Raw genomic sequence first — 22,912 nt, 5'->3', positions numbered from 1 at the left:
AGAACCTCTTACTGAAAAGCTCTATTCCTACCTATACATTTGTAAAATGTATTCAAAACTTTTCTTCAATTTGAAAATCTTTCTCAGAAAATAAATCATTCTTATAGCTCATGCTTTCAATCATTCTGTTTTCTGAAAAGTTCTTTTACTCATTTTTTCCCATAAAAGATCTTTCTTCCTTTAAGCTCAGATCAAATACCACCATCTCAATGAGACCTTGAGTACCAGCTTTCTCTTTCAACCTACATCATAAAACACGTATTCATTCACTTGTTTTTTCTGTCCACAAATGTTAATTAAATACTTATTAATGTGTTGGATGCTTCGTTCATTACTAAGGATTAAAAAAAAAAATTCTAGAATATGTCTCTGCCCTAAAAGACCTTACAGTCTAGGAGGAATTACAAATAAGTACATTAACAATTTACTAACCTCTGAAAAGAGCTTCCCAATATATAATTACAAGTGAGAAAATCAGCAGGAAACAGGAGGTGCATGAGGTGATGAGGGAGGAGGTGAGAGTTGATAAGGAGAGATTCTACTGAAGCAGGAAGTAGATATCAGGTCATGAAGATACCTCTCTGCCCTTCATGTATCATGAAGGGACACAGAATGGAAAAACCACTGGATGATTTTAAGTAAGAGTGCAACATAACCAGGTTGTGTTTTAAATGTTCACTTTGGCATTAGGATGGAGGATGAATAGGATAATCTTTCACACTGATTTGCCTGGTATAGTCTTGGTACGTGTTTGTGGTTTTGGTGTACTTATGAACTGCCTCCCTTCACTCTCAAAAATGTCCTCTCTTGGACAGTAAATTCTGTGGTCACCTTAAGAGTGAATTAAGAGACCTTCAAGATGGCGGAGGAGTAAGACGTGGAGATCACCTTCCTCCCCACAAATACATCAGAAATACTTCTACATGTGGAACACCTCCTACAGAATACCTACTGAACGCTGGCAGAAGACCTCACACTTCCCAAAAGGCAAGAAATTCCCCATGTGCCTGGATATTTATCTATTTTTCCTTTTTCTCTTTTTGCGAGTGTATATGTGTATGCTTCTTTGTGTGATTTTGTCTGTATAGCTTTGCTTTTACCATTTGTCCTAGAGTTCTGTCTGTCCGTTTTTCCTTCTACTTTTTAGTATAGTTTTTAGTGCTTGTTATCATTGGTGGATTTGTTTTTTGGTTTGGTTGCTCTCTCTTTCTTTCTTTCTTTTTTTATTACTTTTCAATTTTTTAATTTTTAATATTTTTTTAATTTTTATTTTAATTATTTTATTTTATTTTTTTCTTTCTTTCTTTCTTTTTTTCTCCCTTTTCTTCTGAGTCGTGTGGCTGACAGGGTCTTGGTGCTCCTGCCAGGTGTCAGGCCTGTGCCTCTGAGGTGGGAGAGCCAAGTTCAGGACACTGGTCCACCAGAGACCTCCCAGCTCCATGTAATATCAAACAGCCAAAGCTCTCCCAGAGATCTCCACCTCAACGCCAAGACCCAGCTCCACTCAACGAGCAGCAAGCTACAGTGCTGGACACCCTATGCCAAACAACTAGCAAGACAGGAACACAGCCCCACCCATTAGCAGAGAGGCTGCTTAAAATCATAATAAGTTCACAGACACCCCAAAACACACCACCGAATGCGGTCCTGCCCACCAGAAACACAAGATCCAGCCTCATCCACCAGAACACAGGCACCAGGCCCCTCCACCAGGAAGCCTACACAACCCACTGAACCAACCTTAGCCACTGGGGGCAGACACCAAAAACAACGGGAACTACGAGCCTGCAGGCTGAAGAAAGAGACCACAAATACAGAAAGTTAAGCAAAATGAGAAGACAAAGAAACACACAGCAGATGAAGGAGCAAGGTAAAAACCCACCAGAACAAACAAATGAAGAGGAAATAGGCAGTCTACCCGAAAAAGAATTCAGAGTAATGATAGTAAAGATGATCCAAAATCTTGGAAATAGAATGGAGAAAATACAAGAAACGTTTAACAAGGACCTAGAAGAACTAAAGAGCAAACAATGATGAGCAACACAATAAATGAAATTAAAAATTCTCTAGAAGGAATCAATAGCAGAATAACTGAGGCAGAAGAACAGATAAGTGACCTGGAAGATAAAATAGTGGAAATAACTACTGCAGAGCAGAAAAAATAAAAAAGAATGAAAAGAATTAAGGACAGTCTCAGAGACCTCTGGAACAACATTAAATGCACCAACATTCGCATTATAGGGGTCCCAGAAGAAGAAGAGAAAAAGAAAGGGACTGAGAAAATATTTGAGGAGATTATAGTTGAAAACTTCCCTAATATGGGAAAGGAAATGGTCAATCAAGTCCAGGAAGCGCAGAGAGTCCCATACAGGATAAACCCAGGGAGAAACACACCAAGACACATATTAATCAAACTATCAAAAATTAAATACAAAGGAAAAATATTAAAAGCAGCAAGGGAAAAACAACAAATAACATACAAGGGAATCCCTGTAAAGTTAACAGCTGATCTTTCAGCAGAAACTGCAAGCCATAAGGGAGTGGCAGGACATATTTAAAGTGATGAAAGGGAAAAACCTACAACCAAGATTACTCTACCCAGCAAGGATCTCATTGAGATTCAACGGAGAAATTAAAACCTTTACAAACAAGCAAAAGCTAAGAGAATTCAGCACCACCAGACCAGCTTTACAACAAATGCTAAAGGAACTTCTCTAGGCAGGAAACACAAGAGAAGGAAAAGACCTGCAATAATAAACCCAAAACAATTAAGAAAATGGTAATAGGAACATACATATTGATAACTACCTTAAATGTGAATGGATTAAATGCTCCAACCAAAGACACAGACTGGCTGAATGGATACAAAAACAAGACCCGTATATATGCTGTCTACAAGAGACCCACTTCAGACCTAGGGACACATACAGACTGAAAGTGAAGGGATGGAATAAGAGTGAATTATACAGGAAGATAATTAAAATGCAACAAACGAGAAAGAGAGGGCAGTTGGAAGTCTGCTGCACGAACACTGCCTAGAGAGAAAGGCACCTAAACTAAAAGTTAGTGGCCAGGGAGGTGAAGAAAAACAAGAAGCATTTTTTTTCTACTAGAGACAATTACTTGTACCTTGATCTAGCACTTAATACATTTTGTTTTGTGTTAAGATTCATTGTTTATAAGTTTATTTTCCCCATTCAATCTTAAATTCCTTGAGGGCAAGAACTACATCCTCTAGTTCTGCTTTCCTTCAGAGATTAGTGCAATGCCTTGAACAAACTGCTTACTGAACAAGTATTGATTTGAATTAATAAAATTTTACCAGCATATTTTACAAAGAGAAATGAATGATTAAAGGCCTTTGCAGAGTTCTTTACCATTCATGGGGAGCAGAATTTTATCATCATGAGTCAACAACATATAACATGTACAGTGTATAATTTTAAGTCTTTCCCCTTAGTTCTGTTGGATGACTTCATCATATTGGGCCATCAAATGAGGTCTCTGCTACTTCACATTAACTCAGACTCTTGATATGAAGAGAAGGGGTGTCTGCCACCAATTGATGGCAGAGGGTCTTTGGGCTTGGTAAATAGTAGGGTCTCGACAAAAGTTTTCTGAATGAACGAATAAATTCTCCATTTGTATAGTTGGCACAGATAAGCCTCTGTCCCTTCCTATTCTATGCTTCCATACTATCTTACACATTCTTTTCTACATGGCTTATAATGGCTTATAATATTGTATTAAAATTACTTGGATATATGTCCTTGAGCTCCTCAGGGCAAGACCTATAGTTAATGCATCATTATATTCCTATTGCCTGGAAAAAATGCCTGGTGCTCAACCCGGGTTTATTCCTCTGGAAGCATCAACATTTAAGTGTTGACCTTTGTAGAAATGGTGCCTTAAACAAAACCATCCAAATAACAACCATTCATCTAAACCACTATCAAAGTAAAGAGGGTAATATTCAGAATGGTAAATCTGCTAGTACATGCAAAAACAAGGGAGTATCACGTAAGGCTGTCTATCCACCTAGTGTTCATGATATAATAAGTAGAACTCCACGAAATACTATAATAAACATACAATATAAACTTACAGTGTTCAATTTAAGCTTTCTTCTCAAATTAAATTGTTTTAGGATTTCCTGGGGAATTTCTGTCTACAGTCTATCACAGCAGGATAACTACGATTCCATACATGGAATCCTGCATTAAGTAGCAAGATTGCTTGTTACTTGTTGCTACAGAGTCCAAGCATTTTTGTCTTCTTTCAGTACTACAGTTTCTCTCACCCCGAAATATACATGATTCGATACTGTGTACGCTCGGTCATATTAAATTCGTCATGCTAAGAGCATAACTGCTTGGCAGGTATCTTCCACGTGAATCATGCTGACAGCCACTCTTTACATTTCATGACCATTTATTCTCTGTCTCATTTTTCTAGAACTCAATAAAAATTATTTATGCCAAAAACTTCTTGATGGATCTATAACTCCCTCATATTTTGACCTACTTTTCCCCAGCAAGCCGAAAAGGTCTTGACCTCTATTATCAAAATCTCAATGCAGATGGAAGCTCTGATGAGATTCTAATTAAGTGAAAACCTTTCTGTAATTATACATGCTCACTATTTAATGAGAATCTTTCTATAATTAGAAATGTATTTGGCCACTTTAAAATTTCAGAGGCTGTTGCTGGAGTGTCCTAATTCAAGCATTTTTCATTCATGAGGGGGCAAAGTTCTCTTCCCCACAAATGTATCACTGCCAAGGGAGATTTCTCCTTTAATTAAGTGTACTCTATTGTTGAATGATGACCCCGCAAAACTTATTTTCACTCTTCTTTTTCTCTTCTTAACACTTGGTCAAAGTTGGTGCCCTATGAGGTGTAACACTTTGGGTTAAGAATAAAGTGTTTATTGGCAGCCAAATAAATTTATAATTATTATTTTAAAAATATTATGCAAATTTTACCTTGGAAAGAGCCACAAAAGCCTCTGAGTTGGGGGTAATGGGGACAGTGGCAAAAAAAAGAGAAATAAGGGGAGGGAACATGGACGAATATCCTCCTTGGCTAATGACTGGCCCTGGCTGGAGGGAGAGAAAGCCTGAGACACCCCGTTCACCGTGGTGATGCTTTCCCCAGAGCTGTTTTCTTCTCGCTTCCTTTCTGCACCTTGGATCATTTCATGTTAAATCAGTTTTTCTTAAACAGTCTGTCCTTGTTCCTTCCTCCTCAATACTCTAGAGAAATCACACTCCTCCCAGACTCACACATCCACAGGAAACCAAGTTTTACTCACAAGTAGAAGTTTCCACACTGTGAACCAGAGAGTAACAAAGGACTAAACCCAGTGCTGGAATGAAGCCGCTGCAGGATCCCGACCAAGCAATGGGGCTGGGTCTGAGGAAACCTCTTCTGTGCTTTCAAAAACATATTAAGGACTTTTGTTCGTTGGCCTGCCGTGGTTTAAAATCAATTCTTCCCTTTCCAGCTGGGAGGATGCCAACCCTCTTTCGGTTCATTTAGAGAATCGTAACTTTCCCCACCACTAAGAATAAACTTCAGTAGCTTTAGTGCAACATCTGAGGAAAGGAAGAGACTGAGAGAAATAATTTGCTCCAAATCTCAAAGCTCCTAGGTCTGCAGGACCAAAGTACCCCAAATCACGCTTTGCGGTGCAGGGGAATCCAAGAAGCATTAGGGAAAAGATTCAAGAGAGTCAATAAGTAAATGAAATATGCAACCCCTTTTATGACATTTACAGTGTCAAACAAGACAAAATTGAGTTATTGTCGGCAATGCTTATAAACATAAATCTTATCTGTGTGCCAGGGATTTTTTTTTTCGTATTTAGGCATTGGTACTGCAGTACTTTACTTCTGATTTGCTGTGAATCTTGAAAAATTTGTTTCATGTGTGTGCTTAAAATTAGATTTTTAAGTAAGTAATTTGAGAATAAGGATGTGTTTTCTTGGTTGATATCCTCCATGGAGCCAGGACTGACAGGGTGATGGGAGTAGATAGCTCCTCCACGCTGAACGTTAGTACAGTAAGTTACTAGTGCCCCTTTCCTCCTGGGATAAACCATAATGGAAAAGAATACTTTAAAAAAGAATGTATATATGTGTAAAAGTGAGTCATTTTGTTGTACAGCAGAGACTGGTACAACATTGTATATCAACTATACTTCAATTTAAAAAAATGAATGAATGAATGAATAAATAAATAAAAGTTCCCCTTTTCGATGCAGAAACTCAACCGTGTGAAAATATAAATGGCTTTCCAGTAAAAGCACATATTTTTCAATGCATCAAACATTTCTTATGTTTAGAAGATATGCAGATGATTTGATTATTCTAAATGTAAATCAATATTGCCCTATATTGGAGCTTTCAAAAATTTTCAAACAAAAGTAGTATACCTATTATCTACCCTGGAGTATTTACACAGACTATTTAAATTCCTTACCTTTCCATTTCTTTTCCTCAATGACTATTATTTACTCCAAGAGAAAGTTCAGGTTTATGGATAACATCATTTATTTGTGACAGAATAAATCTTTTAAATCTGATAAAAATTACAAGGTTATAAAGTATATTAAGTCCTCTAACAGATGACTTAACTTCTACACTTTCTGACATTTTCTGCAATAACATTTTATTTTAAATGTCAACCATACATAAATTCAATCTCGTCACAGACACTGAGATGTTCTAAAGTTCTCAATTTTAGACAGGAAGATGAGGGGCGATGGGGAAGCAGGCCAGCGAGACAGAGAAAGAATAACTTTAAAATCCTGTATCTGAAAATGCCTTAAAATGTTCATCTCTTCTGTAAGTTAAAAAAAAAAAAAATGCCAGCCTGAAATGTGGCAATAAATTATGCAATGCATCATAAATTTTGAATTGCCCATTGTAACTGTGGCACAATGTTTCAGAAAAATGTCACAGAGAAGGAAACAATAAATACCACTTCTTCCTGTGTTTGCGATATAATTTCTTTATATTTACGGAAAAATAATAGCACAAATTTAAATTAAAGCAATCAATATTTTAGAAGTGAGATAGTTCCAAAGATGTTCAAAGAAGCACATTTACTTCTGATTTCGTAAGTTTTAGAGGCCAAAAATTAATTTGTTTTATGGGCTATGAGTTTATATCTAGTTCTGATATGGAACAGAACTGGAAAAGTTTTGTTATTTTTAATTACTATAAAACATTGATGATATTTTTGGCATAAATGTTAACTATGAGCTACTTGAAATCAACTTTAATTTTCAATATTGTCCATATAAAGTGATTTTAAGATTTTTTTTCTTAAAAATGCAGATGTTTACTAAAAATAGCACTAACTCAATAGCTAGTGATATTACACATTTTTAAGATTACTTCTTGTCAATGTGTACAGTTTCTCATGCTCATATTCATTAACTTTTAGATGAATTGCTAGAATAGAGCTCAATTTCTATTCTCCTTTTTCCCTGCTGGGGGCAATGTCCCTCCATTGCTACTTAGGAAATGACTAGAAACTACTCATAGAGAAATAGAATGTTCTTTTAAGCAACAGTCTCCGTCAATAAAGTTTAAGGGAGGCAGCATGCCAAATACACGTCCTAATAAAACATTTTAACAATCGCAAACACGTAAAGTTTACGCTTATTGCTACAACCTTCACAGTAAAGTATTTAATAAATGATGCAATAATGAATAAAAATGAATTCTTTTTTTCCCACCTGTGTGATAACTTTACATAGAAAGTTGTTTATTACTAAAAATCCATAGAGCCCCCTAAAACTACCTATACATTTTCTTCTTGATACCTCTTATAATTCATAAGTTGAAGGGATGGGAGACAAGAAACGAATAACAGATTGGAAAGAATACTCTTACTTAGCTACAAAGAAAATTATGCCCATCTATGTGGTTGCATTCTTATTTCGTGTATTGAAATTAGTATTTTATAGTTAAATTTGATTGTATTCCTTTAAAATTCATTTTGCAACACTGATAATTATTTAAGAATAATGTATAGTGATAAAGGTACAATTTAATTTTTTAAAATCCTATGCTAAAAATTACAAAACATCATGATGAAATGCATTTCTTATTTGATATACAGCAACTATTTTAACATTGTTTCTTTATACAAAGTTAAATGCAAACACACACCACGGTCTTATTAAAAATCTTTAAATACACACTCACACACACACATTCCCAATCAAACACAGAGAAAAGTGTTAAAACACATGTCTTACAATTTTTAAAGGCTTGATTAACCAGAATTCAAACAGCAAGAAGAATATTATTTCCCCTTTATCGATTAGGTCTTCTCTGATAATTTTGGGCTGTGGGGTGCTATCTCTCCTTTTTGATCCACTAAAACTACCATTTTTTCTGGAATTATTTAAATGTACAATTAGAGTCCACATTGTATTTCCTTTCACTGTGTTCACATTTGTCCTTTACTTACAGGGACTCCTCACACACAACAATTGTGATATATTTAATTCATTTTTCTTCCTTTTATCCCATGATTTCTCCAATGATTGCAGTTATGATAGTACATGTATAACACATTTTAAAAATGTTTTTCCACAAACAAGATATGAAACAAGGTAGGAACAAATCTGATAGTTTTCTCTTAAGTTTTAGGTAAGCATGCTTTTCATTTAATAAGAATGAATGAAGACTCCAAAAGGTTAACAATTTATTTTATAAGCATTTAGGACTTGATATCAGTACCTAGTTTTTCTCAGTACTTGAACAGTCTCTGGTTAGGAGAAGGATGTGACTATCAGTACTCTTCCAGCCATGGAAATAAGGAAAATTGAGTTATCTTCTCAGAATCAAAGCTCTCTCGCGTGCGCGCATGCGCGCACACACACACACAGAGGCTAGATCATAAATTTGCAAAATACAGTTACAGGTAGAATGAATAGCAGGAAAGAATAAGAACTGACAATAAGAAAATACCTATTGCTACTAATAATGGTGAAAATAACGGTCAGGAATGTGTTGGGCACATTAGTCTCCATGACACAGGCGAAAAAAAGCAAGAGTCAAAGTGGCTGCCTGCGAAGGTCTCTGGCTGTACCACCACTCGCTTCTGATGATGAAGCCTGTAGCTGCCTAATATGGCTGGTCTAGATTGTTCCCCTATAAATTAGGTTATTGGTTAAATGCGAGAAATTTCTTAGAAAAAGGTGAGCTATTCAGTTAATGGAATATGAGGAAACACAGCCTTAACTGCTGGAACCTGCAAATAAACAGTCAAGATCTGAATGCGAGGGTGCCTGAGAAATACTTTCACAATTTTCCTCCCAAAACTCTCAAGGGAAATATGTCTGTCCTAGCAAATGAACTTAAGCACTCAGGACACTGTGACAATCCTACTGCACTGTAGAGATGAAAATGAACTTATTAAACATTTGGATCACCTGGTAGCTCTCCTTGCTTCAAAACCATGCTGAACAAGCAACTATCTGATTAAAAAAAAAAGTTTTTTCATGTCATTTGGCCCAAAGGGAAAATACGTATTTTTTCACACAGATAGGAGCATTCTGGTATGCATGACAGTGGTCAATTAATATCAATAATTTATTATGCTAGCTTATATATCAATCTCTTATAAGCTTTAGATAATGAGAATCCAGATTTGAGTGATGGGACTTATCTCACCGTGTGGATATAATCAAGATTTTCAGCCTCTAAAAATGAGCAACAGACCTCTTGGTAAACTACAACCAGTAAATATTCATTCACCAAAGATGAGAGCTGTTAATTCACTGTTCTTTATTTTATGTGTGTACATATGTATATATGCATGCCTGTATGTATATGCTTACGACAGAGTCATTAGTAAATTCTACCAATTATATATAGATTTATTTAATCCTGGAGATAAGGATCGGCTGAAAACTATAACTGATTGCTTCTCTAGTCATAATATAATTCTTTATTTCCAGTTTACTATAAGAGTTCTTCTCTTAAACATTCCATCAGCAGCTCTATTTCAACATGGTTAACAGAAATCAAAATATTCCATTTGAAACCTGGCACTCCCTCTAATTGTTAATTACATGATCATCTTTCTAATTACTCCGGCTTAAAATCAGCGTCATCTTTTAGCCCTTTCCTCAACAGATCATGAGCTTTGGGAGACAGACACAACTGGCTTCTGGGACTAGAGGCAATTTATTTCACATCTCTCATCCTCCATTTCTTGTGTATAAAATGGGGCTAATGATATAGTACCTGCAGTACTGTTCTAAGGGGGAAAACGTGATGATGCCTGCATAAAGCTGAGCGCAGTTCTGGCTCAAAAGGAAAGCTCAGTAAAGGCTTGGCCACAGACACTGCAGGTATATTATAACCTTGACGTAACCAGAAGCAATACATGCCACAGTTATGCCAGCAAGACGCTGGCTTTTTTCTTTACCAGACCACAAAATTATGAGGTTTTTGTGGAACGGTGCCTGTGAAAAACAGGCAGGAGAATTCTGAGAGTAAGACTGGTATTAAGTTAGGTATAAATCTTTACAGACACTGCAAACAACTGGCTGGGTATGTATTTCTGCACAATGGAAAACATGATTCAAACTGTCACCGTTTTTAAAGAATAAGTCTCCACATATAAAACAACTTCGAGCTTGGTGTATGGTAACCTCAGATGGTAAGCTGGTAACCTCAAAGCTGTTTTAGACATACTGAAACAGTCTCATAACTTGTGCAAGCAGAATGGAATCTTAGATGCCATCCAAATTTCTTCTTTCGCAATTGAGGCTAATGAGAATTAGAGCAGTTAGGCTCTGTTTGCAAGGTCACCCGGTTGGGTAATGACAGTGTGTAAACTGGAACTCACGCTCTTTCCTCCTAAGCCTATGGTCTTTCTCTTCACTGCATCACTCCATCCCCTAAACCTGACTTTCAAGGTCAATGACCATGTTTCTTACATGTCTCCCTACTAAATTTCATTCTAGGGTCCACTAGCATTTTCTTAACTCTAAATGCAATGCAACAATATTATATATCTCTAAGGTACAAAGGATCAAACATGGAATTCTTGTCAAACATGTTCAAGTAATAACTTTCACATCCTCATGGTCTGTTTTCTTCATCTGTAACAAAATTATTATTATTATTTTTTTAACTCAGGTCTACTCACTAAAGTGTTGGTTGTATATTTTTAATACTGATTTGATTTGTATGAAACATACATCATGTAATGTCATACACAATGTTTTTAAATGAATACTGTATATACTGTATATTCAAATACCAGAGAATAGGATTTGTTTGAGTGGCTGTAGGCATATTTGATAACAACAGATTTAACTTCATGTTATCTTCCCTTACATCGCCGCTAAAACTATGACATTAGAAATCTTGTATGCGTATGAAGATTTTTCCCTTCCACACAGAAAACAACAGTGTTGAATTAAATACAAAATTAAAGAAAGCAATTTTCAGTAGGAAAAGAACAGCATGCGGACTAGAAAAGAAATATTTGTATAAATATTATTCACAATTTCTCCCAGGTCTCATATTTATTGCTTATTTACTGAAACGTATGTGAATGTCTTTATATCTTCTGTCTTGAGGCAATTTTGTATTTCTTAGTTCTTGCCATTCAGATAAACATTTGAATCAAACATTATGATCTGCAGTAAATAAAATCATCCCAATATTTTTTCTTTATACACATGGCAATATCATCTAATCTGTCAGAGATTCTGAGATTAAGTAAACTTCCATGACATACAGCCAAACATTCTAATTTTCCACGCGAGGAAGCTGAGACCCAGAGGGTTAAGTTAATTAGTGGCAGAGTTAGGACTATACTTTAGGTCTACTGACAAGTGTAGCATTCTTTGGGTATGCCGTGATACCTGTCTGTGTAACTTTAATCTCTCTATTTATTGCTGGAGAGGTTTTACTCATTATTTTATTTCTTTACTTCCTTTTGTTCACCCTAAATCACTTTCATGAGGAAACCCTTGAGAAGGAAAAAAAAAAAAAAATCTCCTAAACAAATCTACCAGTATCAACCACAACAAAACTCTATTATGACAAATTTGAAAGGAGGAAATCAAAAGAATGATGTTAGCTCAACAGGTTTAACTGTTAACAGCATCCTAAGTACACCTCCATGAGTTTGTTTATTCTATCCTCTCCACTTAGAAAGCTTTTCCTCCAGTACGTATTCCATTTCTACCTCTTCTTTGAGACTAAGACCAAATATTATCTTCTCAGTTAAGCCTGCCTCGGTTTTGTAGTAAGAAATTATTACTTCTAAATTTTCATAGCACACTTCTCTTTACCCAGATGGGCCTACCACACAGTGTGGCATTTTAGTTGAATAAATATGACTTTTCCCACTTCAACTGAAGTTTTGACTCAGTAAGAGCAGGAATTCAATCATATATCCCCCCTCCCGGCCATCCCACACTCAGTGAAACATTTTCTAAATAAAAGGGGCCGCTCTCCTGTTTAAAGGGGGAAGAAAACCCAATCCTATAAATTCTAAGTATAACAGATTTGTTTCAGCTAACTTACAGAAAATAATTATGGTGAACTGGTACATCCTTCTATGGTATCAAAGTAAGTAATCTAAATGATTCCTTCAAAAATTATAAGGCCTGCACATTTCAAACCCAGATATACCTTAACTGAACTTGCTAAAAGACAGAATGCATGCCCCAAAAAAGGCAGAAAGGACAAACAAGAGACATGTTGGGGAACGAACGTAAACAAGAAAGATCCTGAGAACATTTTTTTTCTAGACCGTGTGTTTGGGGCAGGAGGAGGAACACTCTTAGATGGGCACTGCAGCCGGCCAGCCAGCCAGGGGGCTAAAGACGTGTGTGTCCGCACACTGTCAGGGCCCTGCCCGTAACCCCTCAGAACCCCCTTTACGAGACAGACAGCTGACTGAGAACACCTCCCAGGCCGCCCCCAGCTGTTTTCTTCTCTGGAGGCGGAAGCAAAGTCAGCCCTGCCAGAGCATTAACGCCCCTGGAAGCAGCCCTCAGCCAATGACGCACGTGCAGGGGCTGCAAAATTCTCCAATGGTTTTGGCTTGTTCAGAATAAATCATCTCCAAGGTGCGTTCTACCTCCCACAGAATAAAGCTCCAAGGTGCGTTCTACCTCCCATAGAATAAAGCTCCAAGGTGCGTTCTACCTCCCAGCACTCCTCATCCAGACAGAGTTCAGTGGTCCACAATCACAACTCGCTTGGTAACCACCGTCCATACCTTCCCTTCCCTGTCTGTCTTCCTCACTCCCATGCTGTTCACGCCTGGGGTCACGGGTCACCTCCCGCAGAAATTACTTACACTTACATTCTTATCTCAGTGTCTTCTCCTCAGGAAAACACAAAACAAAACAAACAAAAACCAAAACACAGTATCTTTTGCTTATGATGTGTTTCAGATGAAAATTTGCTGGTTATTTCTATTTAAAATGTTGACTTAAAAAAAAAAATCTCTTTCTGGTATTATGAATCTTCTTTAGAGTTACAGACCATAAAATCCTTCATGGTCTAACATGTTTCTTATCTAAGCTAGAGCCCAAAGTTGGCTCTTGCCTTTTTGATAGATGACCCCACAGAATACTTTCCTCCCGTGACCTTCCAATTATAGGTACTGGGAACTTGAAAATCTGGCAATGTCATGGTTTAAATCAGAATCCTACAAGATGAAATATGACGTATAAAATAAACTATGACTGCAAAATGTAACTCATAAAGAGAAAGTTATTGACCCTGCTCATCAGGATACTGAAACTACTTTTTTATGGATGTCAAAAATCTGGGTTGGAAAAACGTTTGAAAGCGCTATCATGCTACACTTTAGGTACTACTACATCTAATTCAAGAAAAACTGTAGCAGACAACTGCAAACTGGAGTTAATCAGACTAGTGTGAATGATGTTTTAGTGTACAATCTTTTAAATTTTATGAATACGCTAGTTGAACACTGGCTTTCTAATTGAAAAAAAATAAATACATGGCCCACCATACCATTATAGTAAATTATTTTCATCTGTAAACAATAGATGCATGTCTTTTTTCACTCATTCATTCATTTATTCATTCATTCATCCAAAAACATCAGTTCAGTGCTACCTAGTATCTCTGGTATTCTGCTTATGGGGAAAAGAGAGATGGTCTGTGTGACTGTGTTACTACCTAGTGGGTTTTTAATTGAACTTCATATCACACTTAAATGCTGGGCAAATACAAATAAATTCTACTTCAGTTATCTAAGAGATTTTATTGGAAAAATGTATGAAACTTGAATAAATATAGCGTTCAGGTAAAATTCTGGAATGCTACTGAGACAGTTGTTTATAGATTTATAAAAGATTGTGCCATTAGAAACAGTTATAACAGAAGTATTTTATACTTTGGGTATGTATTAAAAGAATAACAGATCTTTATTTCTATTTTATCCTGAAACATTAATTGCAACAGATTTATGAATGACCTAGTTCTGTATCAAGTTTTAGCAATAAAACCTTTATTACAACACTTGTTATGAGAAATGTGACATAAAAATTTAAAAAGCAATTCTCAAATATTATGTTTATTGTCTTGGCCTTCAAAGCTATTTTTCCCCATGATTAGCATGCCTCTGTAATTTTAAGTGCTTCACCGGTTTACTGTACGTTTAATAATTTAGGTAAGCACGAAAGCCAAGATAAGAGTTCAGATAAAATATCTATTCCGTCTACTCCACTCAAAGATCCATGAATCTATTAAAATAAAGGTTTATACTCTTCACCATCCCAGAGTTCATTTACAGTACGTTAAATCACTAAATTTTATAATGTATAGGACTTCGGGTCTTCAGAAATGGTAGTTGCTTTCTTAACTTAAATTCACTAAAGATAGGAAATAATGTCTTCTGTTTTTTTATAGGTATTTCTCAACTTTCAAAAAATCTAATGTGACCTAAATTAGAAAACACAAAAATCCCACCTGCTGCTACACTATCTCTGGAAAAAGATGAAATATAATGCCTAAATGTTAAATAATTCAGTAAACTTATCTGATCAATTTTACTGGGAAAAAAATAAAACATAATTTAATGGAAATGCTGATTATTTTGAGGATTAAATGAGACAGTGCATATGATGGTTTGCAAAATGTGTACCACATAGGAAGTGTCTAATAAATATTCTCTTCTGTCAAAAAAAATAAAATAATTCTTAAGTATTTAAACATTTATATTAGTGTACAGAGTCTTTTAAATATAACAAGAAAAGTCTAAGTAGGTTCTAAATAGATACAAATAATGCAATATATAAATAAAGTTAACAAAATACAATTTCTCTAAAGGTAGAAATACTGCGTATTTTCTTTGTTTCTCCAGAGTCTCTTTTTCAGGAGGTGACCATAGTAGATGTTACTCAATCAACATTAGTTAAGAGAACTTCTACATAAGAGCTGGTAGCTAATGGAAAGGAAATAAACTTATGTAAAATGCCCCATAAATAAAAATATTTCATCAATTTGAAGCTTTATCCAGTAAGAAGCATATATGTCACTCTTGATATGACAGAGTCATAAAATAAATGTGGTTTTACTGTATCTACTCATAATAGATTGTAGGTAACCTTTATAATCTTTTTTTTCATAAACCTAATATACTTTATGCATTTACTCATTTAGAGGAGGTCTGGATTCCTGATTTATAAATCTAGATGTCTGTGTATGTTTTTAGATCTTTGCCCTATGTTGAATTGGTAGAACAAAAGACAAAAGAACTAGAGAAAAAAAAAAAAAAGGTTTAAATCAACTATTTTTATTTGTACAGGAGGAAGAGTCAAGGCAATACCTAAAGGGAAAAATGGATTGATTGATGTCTGTTGTTACTCTATACGACTCACTACAACCATCTTAAGTTTATACCTTTACAGCTGGAAAAACACTTTCTATAAACCATTTCAGCTTCCTCACTACTGGGTGTGATAGATACAAATGTTTCTCCAGACACAGAAATGAACACAGAGAGAAAAAGCATCTTGCTGACTTTTGTAAAGCCGGCAAGTCGGGGAGACAAGACTCTGAACTCACTTTTCCCCACTGGATATCAGGTACGGCTTGTCAATAAAGCAGGCGTATACTTAGAAATAAACACCTGTGTTTGAGCGTGTGTGTGTGTGAGCGTGTGCACATGCATGTGTGCAGATCAATTACTTTATTTTTTGAATTTCTAAGTCTCATAGTGGCTGAAGGTAGCACAAGTCAGGGTAGGAAGTTGAGATGAAAAAACACTGACTACAGACAAAGAGGTAAGTGGAAAAGAACGATCCTTCTCTATGTTCATTTTGTAAACTGATCTTATCTCTGAGCTTCAAATTATATCAAGTCTCAAATCGGTACCAATGGATCTGATGCCATCTTCAGTTCTCTATTCCCAAGTGTTAACAAGTTATTTTCATCTTGATGCTTTTGCTGTCATTTCATAGCATTTTTGAAACATCTCCCATCTGTTTTCTTTGTCCTCGAAAGGACTTCACTCCAACTTACCCACTTCCTCTGACTACTTCATCAGGCAATCATCCAACTTCGGTATTGAAGCTAGTAAACATTCCTTTGAAAACTTCGACAATTCATCCTTTTCTCTCCATTTTCTCTTCTATTGCCTTAGACTTGCTACTAAGTACAACAAATTTGTATTCTTTTCCCTCTTCTCTTCCCTTCTTCGTCTAATCCATTTTAAAGAGCCTAAGGATTTTACCAAAATGTCAATTTTCCCTTTTTGTCCTCTTCCTCCTTTCTTTTCTCCTCTAGCTCCTTCTCCTCCTCCTTTTATATCTTTTGCTTGCTCTCTGAAGTCGTCATCATTATTTTCATTTTCATCACCCTCATCGATATTTACGGATCTTGTAATGTATGCTCAGTGCTCTACTAAAAGTTTTACATACGAGACCTTATTTAAGTCTCACAACTATTATGTAGGTCAAAATTGAAACCGTGATGTTGAGATGAATAGTGCACTTATTTTTACACAGACAAATATAGGCAATGTGATTCCACTGACAGGTCATCACTGATCCCCAACAAAACCTTCTAAAAATGTCTGATGTGGAACACAGAACTTTCTTCATGGGAAAATATCATTCAATGGCCCATTAAATCTTCTTCCTCTAGACAGTGTTATCAGAATTCTTGTTCCAGCTGGTATACTTCTACCTGTTCTGAATATCCTTTCTCCTAAGTAGGTGAACCCCCTACAGAGTAGAGACTATTATCTAAACTTCCATATAATCCTGGGTGCCAAGAGGAGGGCTTTTTCATGGCAGGCGCTCAATACACACCTGCTGGATGGACCAGTAGGCTTTGCACAATCCCCAAATTCAATCATTGCACAACAACCAGCTTAATAATTACGATCCTTTTCATCAAAGTATTTCTCCATAGTTTTTCCATCATCTGGAGGAATATTTGTGTTTCTTCACCATCAGTGCATGTCAATAATTTCTCTTAAATGCAGATAAAAAATTCTCTCAGGGAAACTTTTCCCTGAGAAACTTACTTTATACTAATATAGTCTTCACTCTGTGTTCAAAATGATGTTTCATACTTTTCTTCCCCTTTTCTCTCGATGTGCCTTGCCTATCAGCAATACTGCAATTTTTATGAAAAAATCTCTTAAAAAATACCAATTTTTTTGTGTATTCTACATGCTCACTAAATTCTTTATAAAAATAAATATCTTCAGAATCTTTATTCTTAGCTATAAGAAAAGAATGAATACTACAGAGCCCTGAAAAGTATAAATTTTATTGCTCATGAGAAATTTGAATCTCTTCACAAAAAAACATGCAATACTGTGTATCTTACCTTCTGACGATACGAATGACTTTCTTTATTGTCCTTTTTTCTCTTTATCATGACAAACTTCAATTAAGGATCTGCTATATGCAAAGAGTAGTGTTTTTCCATGGAATGATGATAATAGTAGAACTTGTCCTATAGAAATATGTGCTCTCTTGTGAAGTATAAAACCAGCACATGGATTAGTGGAAGCACAGAAAACAAAACAAACAAACAAAACCCAGCAATGAGTGCTGACAAGAGCGTTAGGATGGTGTAGCATGCTGCGTGTGTGCTGTGGTGTTAGAAACCCACACCAAGAAGGTTTCCCCTGGGGGGCCTGGAAGGGTTCTTAAAGCTGTACAAATTCTGGTAGTGCACTTTAAAGTGGACAGATGAAGAAAGTCAAACGCTGAATAATTTGTTTTCAATCTGAATCTCGATTTCTGACAGCCACACAACTTTAATCTAGGGTTTTTAATAATTCTGTATATATTTAATCTCATTTTTATAACGTGTTTTATATGGTTCTAGATTTGTTTTACATGTCTAACAGACAGATGATAAATAAGTCTGTAAGTATCCTAAGGGCTGGAACCAGACCATACACTGCTTTGATGTCCCTCAAAATACCAAGTAGGATGCTAAGCACAAAAGCATTTTTTCTCAAAGTGTAATTTACAAACCACCCGCATCAGGACCATCTAACATGCTGTTCAGCGTTTAGGTTACTAAGCCTCATTCTAGACCACGTGAATCAGAAGGACTTAGAATTCCTAATAAGAACCCCAAGTGAGTCCTAGAGCACATTAAGGCTTCACAGTCACTAATACAATGGGTGCGAGGTACACGCTTAGTGACTGATGCAACACAGTCACACTGATTGAACTTTCAAAGCCGTTGTCTTGACAATCTAATTGGCATGTGTTTCAAACTGAGCGTTTGCAAGAGCATTTCTATTTTGAAGGATTTGCAAAATCATGCTGGAATTTTGGGTGCCTCAAAATTTAAACTAAATACTTCATAATTCAGGCAAAGAGGCTGGAGTGCAGAGGACAAAGGGAAGACGAGTAAATAAACCAAAAATTCTGATTTTATGTGCTATACTACAACTCCCAACTAGTTCCCGTATCCCTGTCCCCAACCCCAGCCCAGAACACAGTATGCAGGAACACAGATGAATTCATAAAACCCTAAGAATTTTCATTAAAACTTTTCTCTTCAATTTGGAGAGATGTGGTCTAAAGAATAAGCATGCAGCCTTAAAAAAGTCAGGAAAAAAAAAATCTGAGCATGGAAATATTTAACTACCTCACTAGGACCTCAGCACAGATGCGCAAAATGACCAAAGTTTCCCAATACACTATGTGACATTAGGTTATCTGTGTGGAGGGGAAGAGAAAAAGCCAAAACCAAGCACAGAGGGACACACTCTTGAGTGAGCAGAGCTGACTGCATGAGGTGACTGATACTGTTGAGAAGACAGAGCAGAGTCCAAATCTCTACTCAGCTCCAGTGCAGAACATCTTCACCAAATGTATATGCCCACAGGTCGGAAAAATGGATAGAAAACAGACCTCAGATTTCAAACAGGAACTACAGTTAGGAAACAGTCATTCTTTAAAATTAAGTCTCAGTTGAAAACATTTATTATATATTATATCAAATAGAAGGTCGGGTAAATTTTGCCCTTGTTAAGCATAAGCAAGAAAGGGCATGACAGACCTAGCACAGCACAGTACAAACCAAAGAGGAAGTGTGAGGGTTGGAAGAACTGAAGGAAGAAACAACAGAGAAGAGAGAAGGGGGAAAGAAGAGACAAAGAATCAGGCAAATTGCTATTCTAGAATTAAAAGCAAGCTGAAGAACAGAAATAGATTATCCAGGTAAGCTTCAAGCCCTGAAAGTGTTTAATAGGAATATAAATTTAATAAGATGGTGTTAAAAGATAAGACAAAACAACAGGAGATGAAAAGGGAGACTGCAATGGCCAGATGAAAACCAAACTAAAATCTTTGTGTATCTAAATTGATTAAAATAGTGGATTTCACTGGAACTACCTCAGAAGCTTTAGAAATGCCAGCATCTTGGTTGCCTCAATATTTATTGATCTAATAGTTCTGAGGTGCAGCCTGGGCCTTGCGATTTTTTTATAATCTTTACAGGTGATTTTAATGTGCAGACAAGATTTAGAATCACTGAATTAGTGACATCAAAATATGACAGCGATGTATCGAAACTGAAATAATGGAAATAAGAGCTTAAAATTCAAGTAAATGAAGAGGAAAGCCAAACAACTGAACCAGAAAATATATAACAGAATAGAGGACAAAGAAGCTCTAACATAAGGATAACTGGTGTCCCTGAAGTAGATGCTAAAAGAGGGAAGAAAGTGACAATCAAAAGTATAATTAGTGAACATTTTCAAGAATTCAAGAAAAAAGTCAATATGAAAATCAAAAATACACATTACGGGCTTCCCTGGTGGCTCAGTGGTTGAGAATCTGCCTGCTAATGCAGGGGACACGGGTTCGAGCCCTGGTCTGGGAAGATCCCACATGCCGCGGAGCGGCTGGGCCTGTGAGCCACAATTGCTGAGCCTGCGCGTCTGGAGCCTGTGCCCCGCGACGGGAGGGGCCGCGATAGAGAAAGGCCCGCGCACCGCGATGAAGAGCGGTCCCCGCACCGCGATGAAGAGTGGCCCCCGCTTGCCGCAACTGGAGAAAGCCCTCGCACGAACCGAAGACCCAACACAGCCAAAAATAAATAAATAAATAAATAAAATCAAGTAAAACTTTAAAAAAAAAAAAATACACATTACATCAGGAAACTTTTATACAGAACAATCAACATGAAGAAATTTATGAAGTAAATTATTCAACTCTAAGGATTAATAAACAAATACATTTGAGGCATTCTTGCAGAGAAAAGTCACTCAAAAAGGACAGGGAGGGGGCCAGGGACGAAGAAGCAAGCTAATATCAGAATCCAACATAGGATTTTAGTTGGAATGTGTAATGCAGTAATAGTCAACTAAAATTAGCAGGAACGGCAATAAGGTTTTCTCAAATGTAAAAAGAAAGAAATAGCAAGGAAACACGACACCAATAAACCATGCTTGAAAAACCCAGTCATTCGTAAAATCAAGACCACCTGCCAAGCCTCAAGACTAGCTGTGAACATCAAGTGCATCTGTATAGAAAGCTAAGACTAAAAAACTGAACAAAGTATGGATGTAGAAAATTATGTTTCATTTTTATTTGATCAATAAAAATCATGAAGTAAAAGCAATATAACAACTCATTACTCAAAATTCCCAGATCCCCAAGTATTCTGGTCACTTTTTTCTTTTTTTTTTACTTTCTAGAAGAGGGGTTGACAAACATATTCTGTCAAGGGCCAGACGGCAAACATTCGAGGGTTTGTGGTCCTTATGGTTCCTGCCACAACTCCCATCTGTTGTGACCCAAAGCAGGCACTGCATCCATGTGGCTATGTTAAAATACAACTTTATTTATAGGCACTGATATTTGTATTTACATACTTTTGTATGTCATAAATATTATCAATTTTTATTCAACCATTTAAATATGATAAAACCACTGTCAGCTCATGGGTCACATCAGAACAGGAGGTGGGCCAGATGTGACCTGCGAGCTGTGGTTTGCCGACCTCCGTTCTGGACTGAAGTTTCTCATCTTCAGCACAACCTACATTTGCGGCTGGATGATCCCTTAAAATGCACTGCCGTCTGTTTAGCATCGTCTCTGGCCTGCACTCACTAGATGTGCACAGTATCCATTAGACACTGAACTGTCTTCTGGCTGAGAACCACTGTTTCAGACCATTAAGCCAGTATGTACTGAGCACAGATAATTCCAGGTGTAAACTTTATTAACAGAGAGTTTAGAGGACTTTTCCCTCCATCTGAACACTAACTTCATGAGGGCATATTAAAATTACTTTAGCTGCCTTTATGAAATTTATATAAATTAAGACAACTAAACTACACCCCCGCCCCACATTTTTCCTTCACTTGAACCACTGTAAAGTCAATCCTTCAACCTATACTGTTCATTTAAGAAATTCCATTCACACTGGCTTTCTAGGCACACTGATATAAATTAAAATTGAATAAGTAGCATCATTTGAAACACGGAAGGAAAGGGTAGAGGTGACTATTTAGCAAAACCACACACAACGTCTCTACTGTAAGTAGATGAATTCCTATAAATATTAGTTTAAGGTGCGAAACTACAAAGGACAAAATGGTTTAGGCATTATCGGGTCTAAATTTTAGTGGTTTTCTGATCTATTCAGCAAACATGATTTTCAGTAGGACCTCATCTATTTGGTGCAATCAAGAAATGTAAATATGTGAAGAGGATTCAATTGTTCAATGAGATAATTTAAGTAAAAATACTTGGTGAAATGTAAAGCTATGCAAGGTATGTCATTTGCATGTGTGCACTTGTGTGCATTGGTATTTGCATGAGTGAATTTGTGTGTGTTCAACTGGCTTCTGGGCCAGAAAGTCAGCACTAAATAAACGCTTATTGACTGGCATAACATATAGTGCAATATCAACAATTCAGCGGATTTTTCCCTTTCCTGTTGTTTCTGTCATTACCTACAAATAACATTTTAAATGGGCTTCACATTTCCAATGTGACTCTAGTTCAATCACACATGCATAGATTAATTGATTTTATCCATGTGTTCACTTAGTATTAATTGAGAAGCAACTATGTTCTGGGCATTGGGCCCAATCTTGGTGACCACGGAAAAGAATACAGAAAAGTATATCAGAATTTATAGTCTTGCGGTAGAGATAATCATTGTGATGTCACCATAAAAGTCTTCCAATTTAAGATCAGTAGCAATGTTTGCTTAAACATGACAGTCACTTTCTCTTCTGTCTCGTGTCCTTTACTGTCCCTTTCCAATTTTACTCCACGTACCAAAACAAAACGTTCCAATTTTCTCTTGCCTTGCTTCCCTAGCGACTGTAGATGCATCAGCTCCTGTGCTGGGTCATCAGGAACGAGCAGTGCTTACAGCTGCCTGAGG

This window comes from Balaenoptera acutorostrata, chromosome 21 (assembly GCF_949987535.1).
Source record: "Balaenoptera acutorostrata chromosome 21, mBalAcu1.1, whole genome shotgun sequence".
NCBI classification, from domain to species: domain Eukaryota; kingdom Metazoa; phylum Chordata; class Mammalia; order Artiodactyla; family Balaenopteridae; genus Balaenoptera; species Balaenoptera acutorostrata.
Note: the sequence above shows the minus strand (reverse complement) of the source record.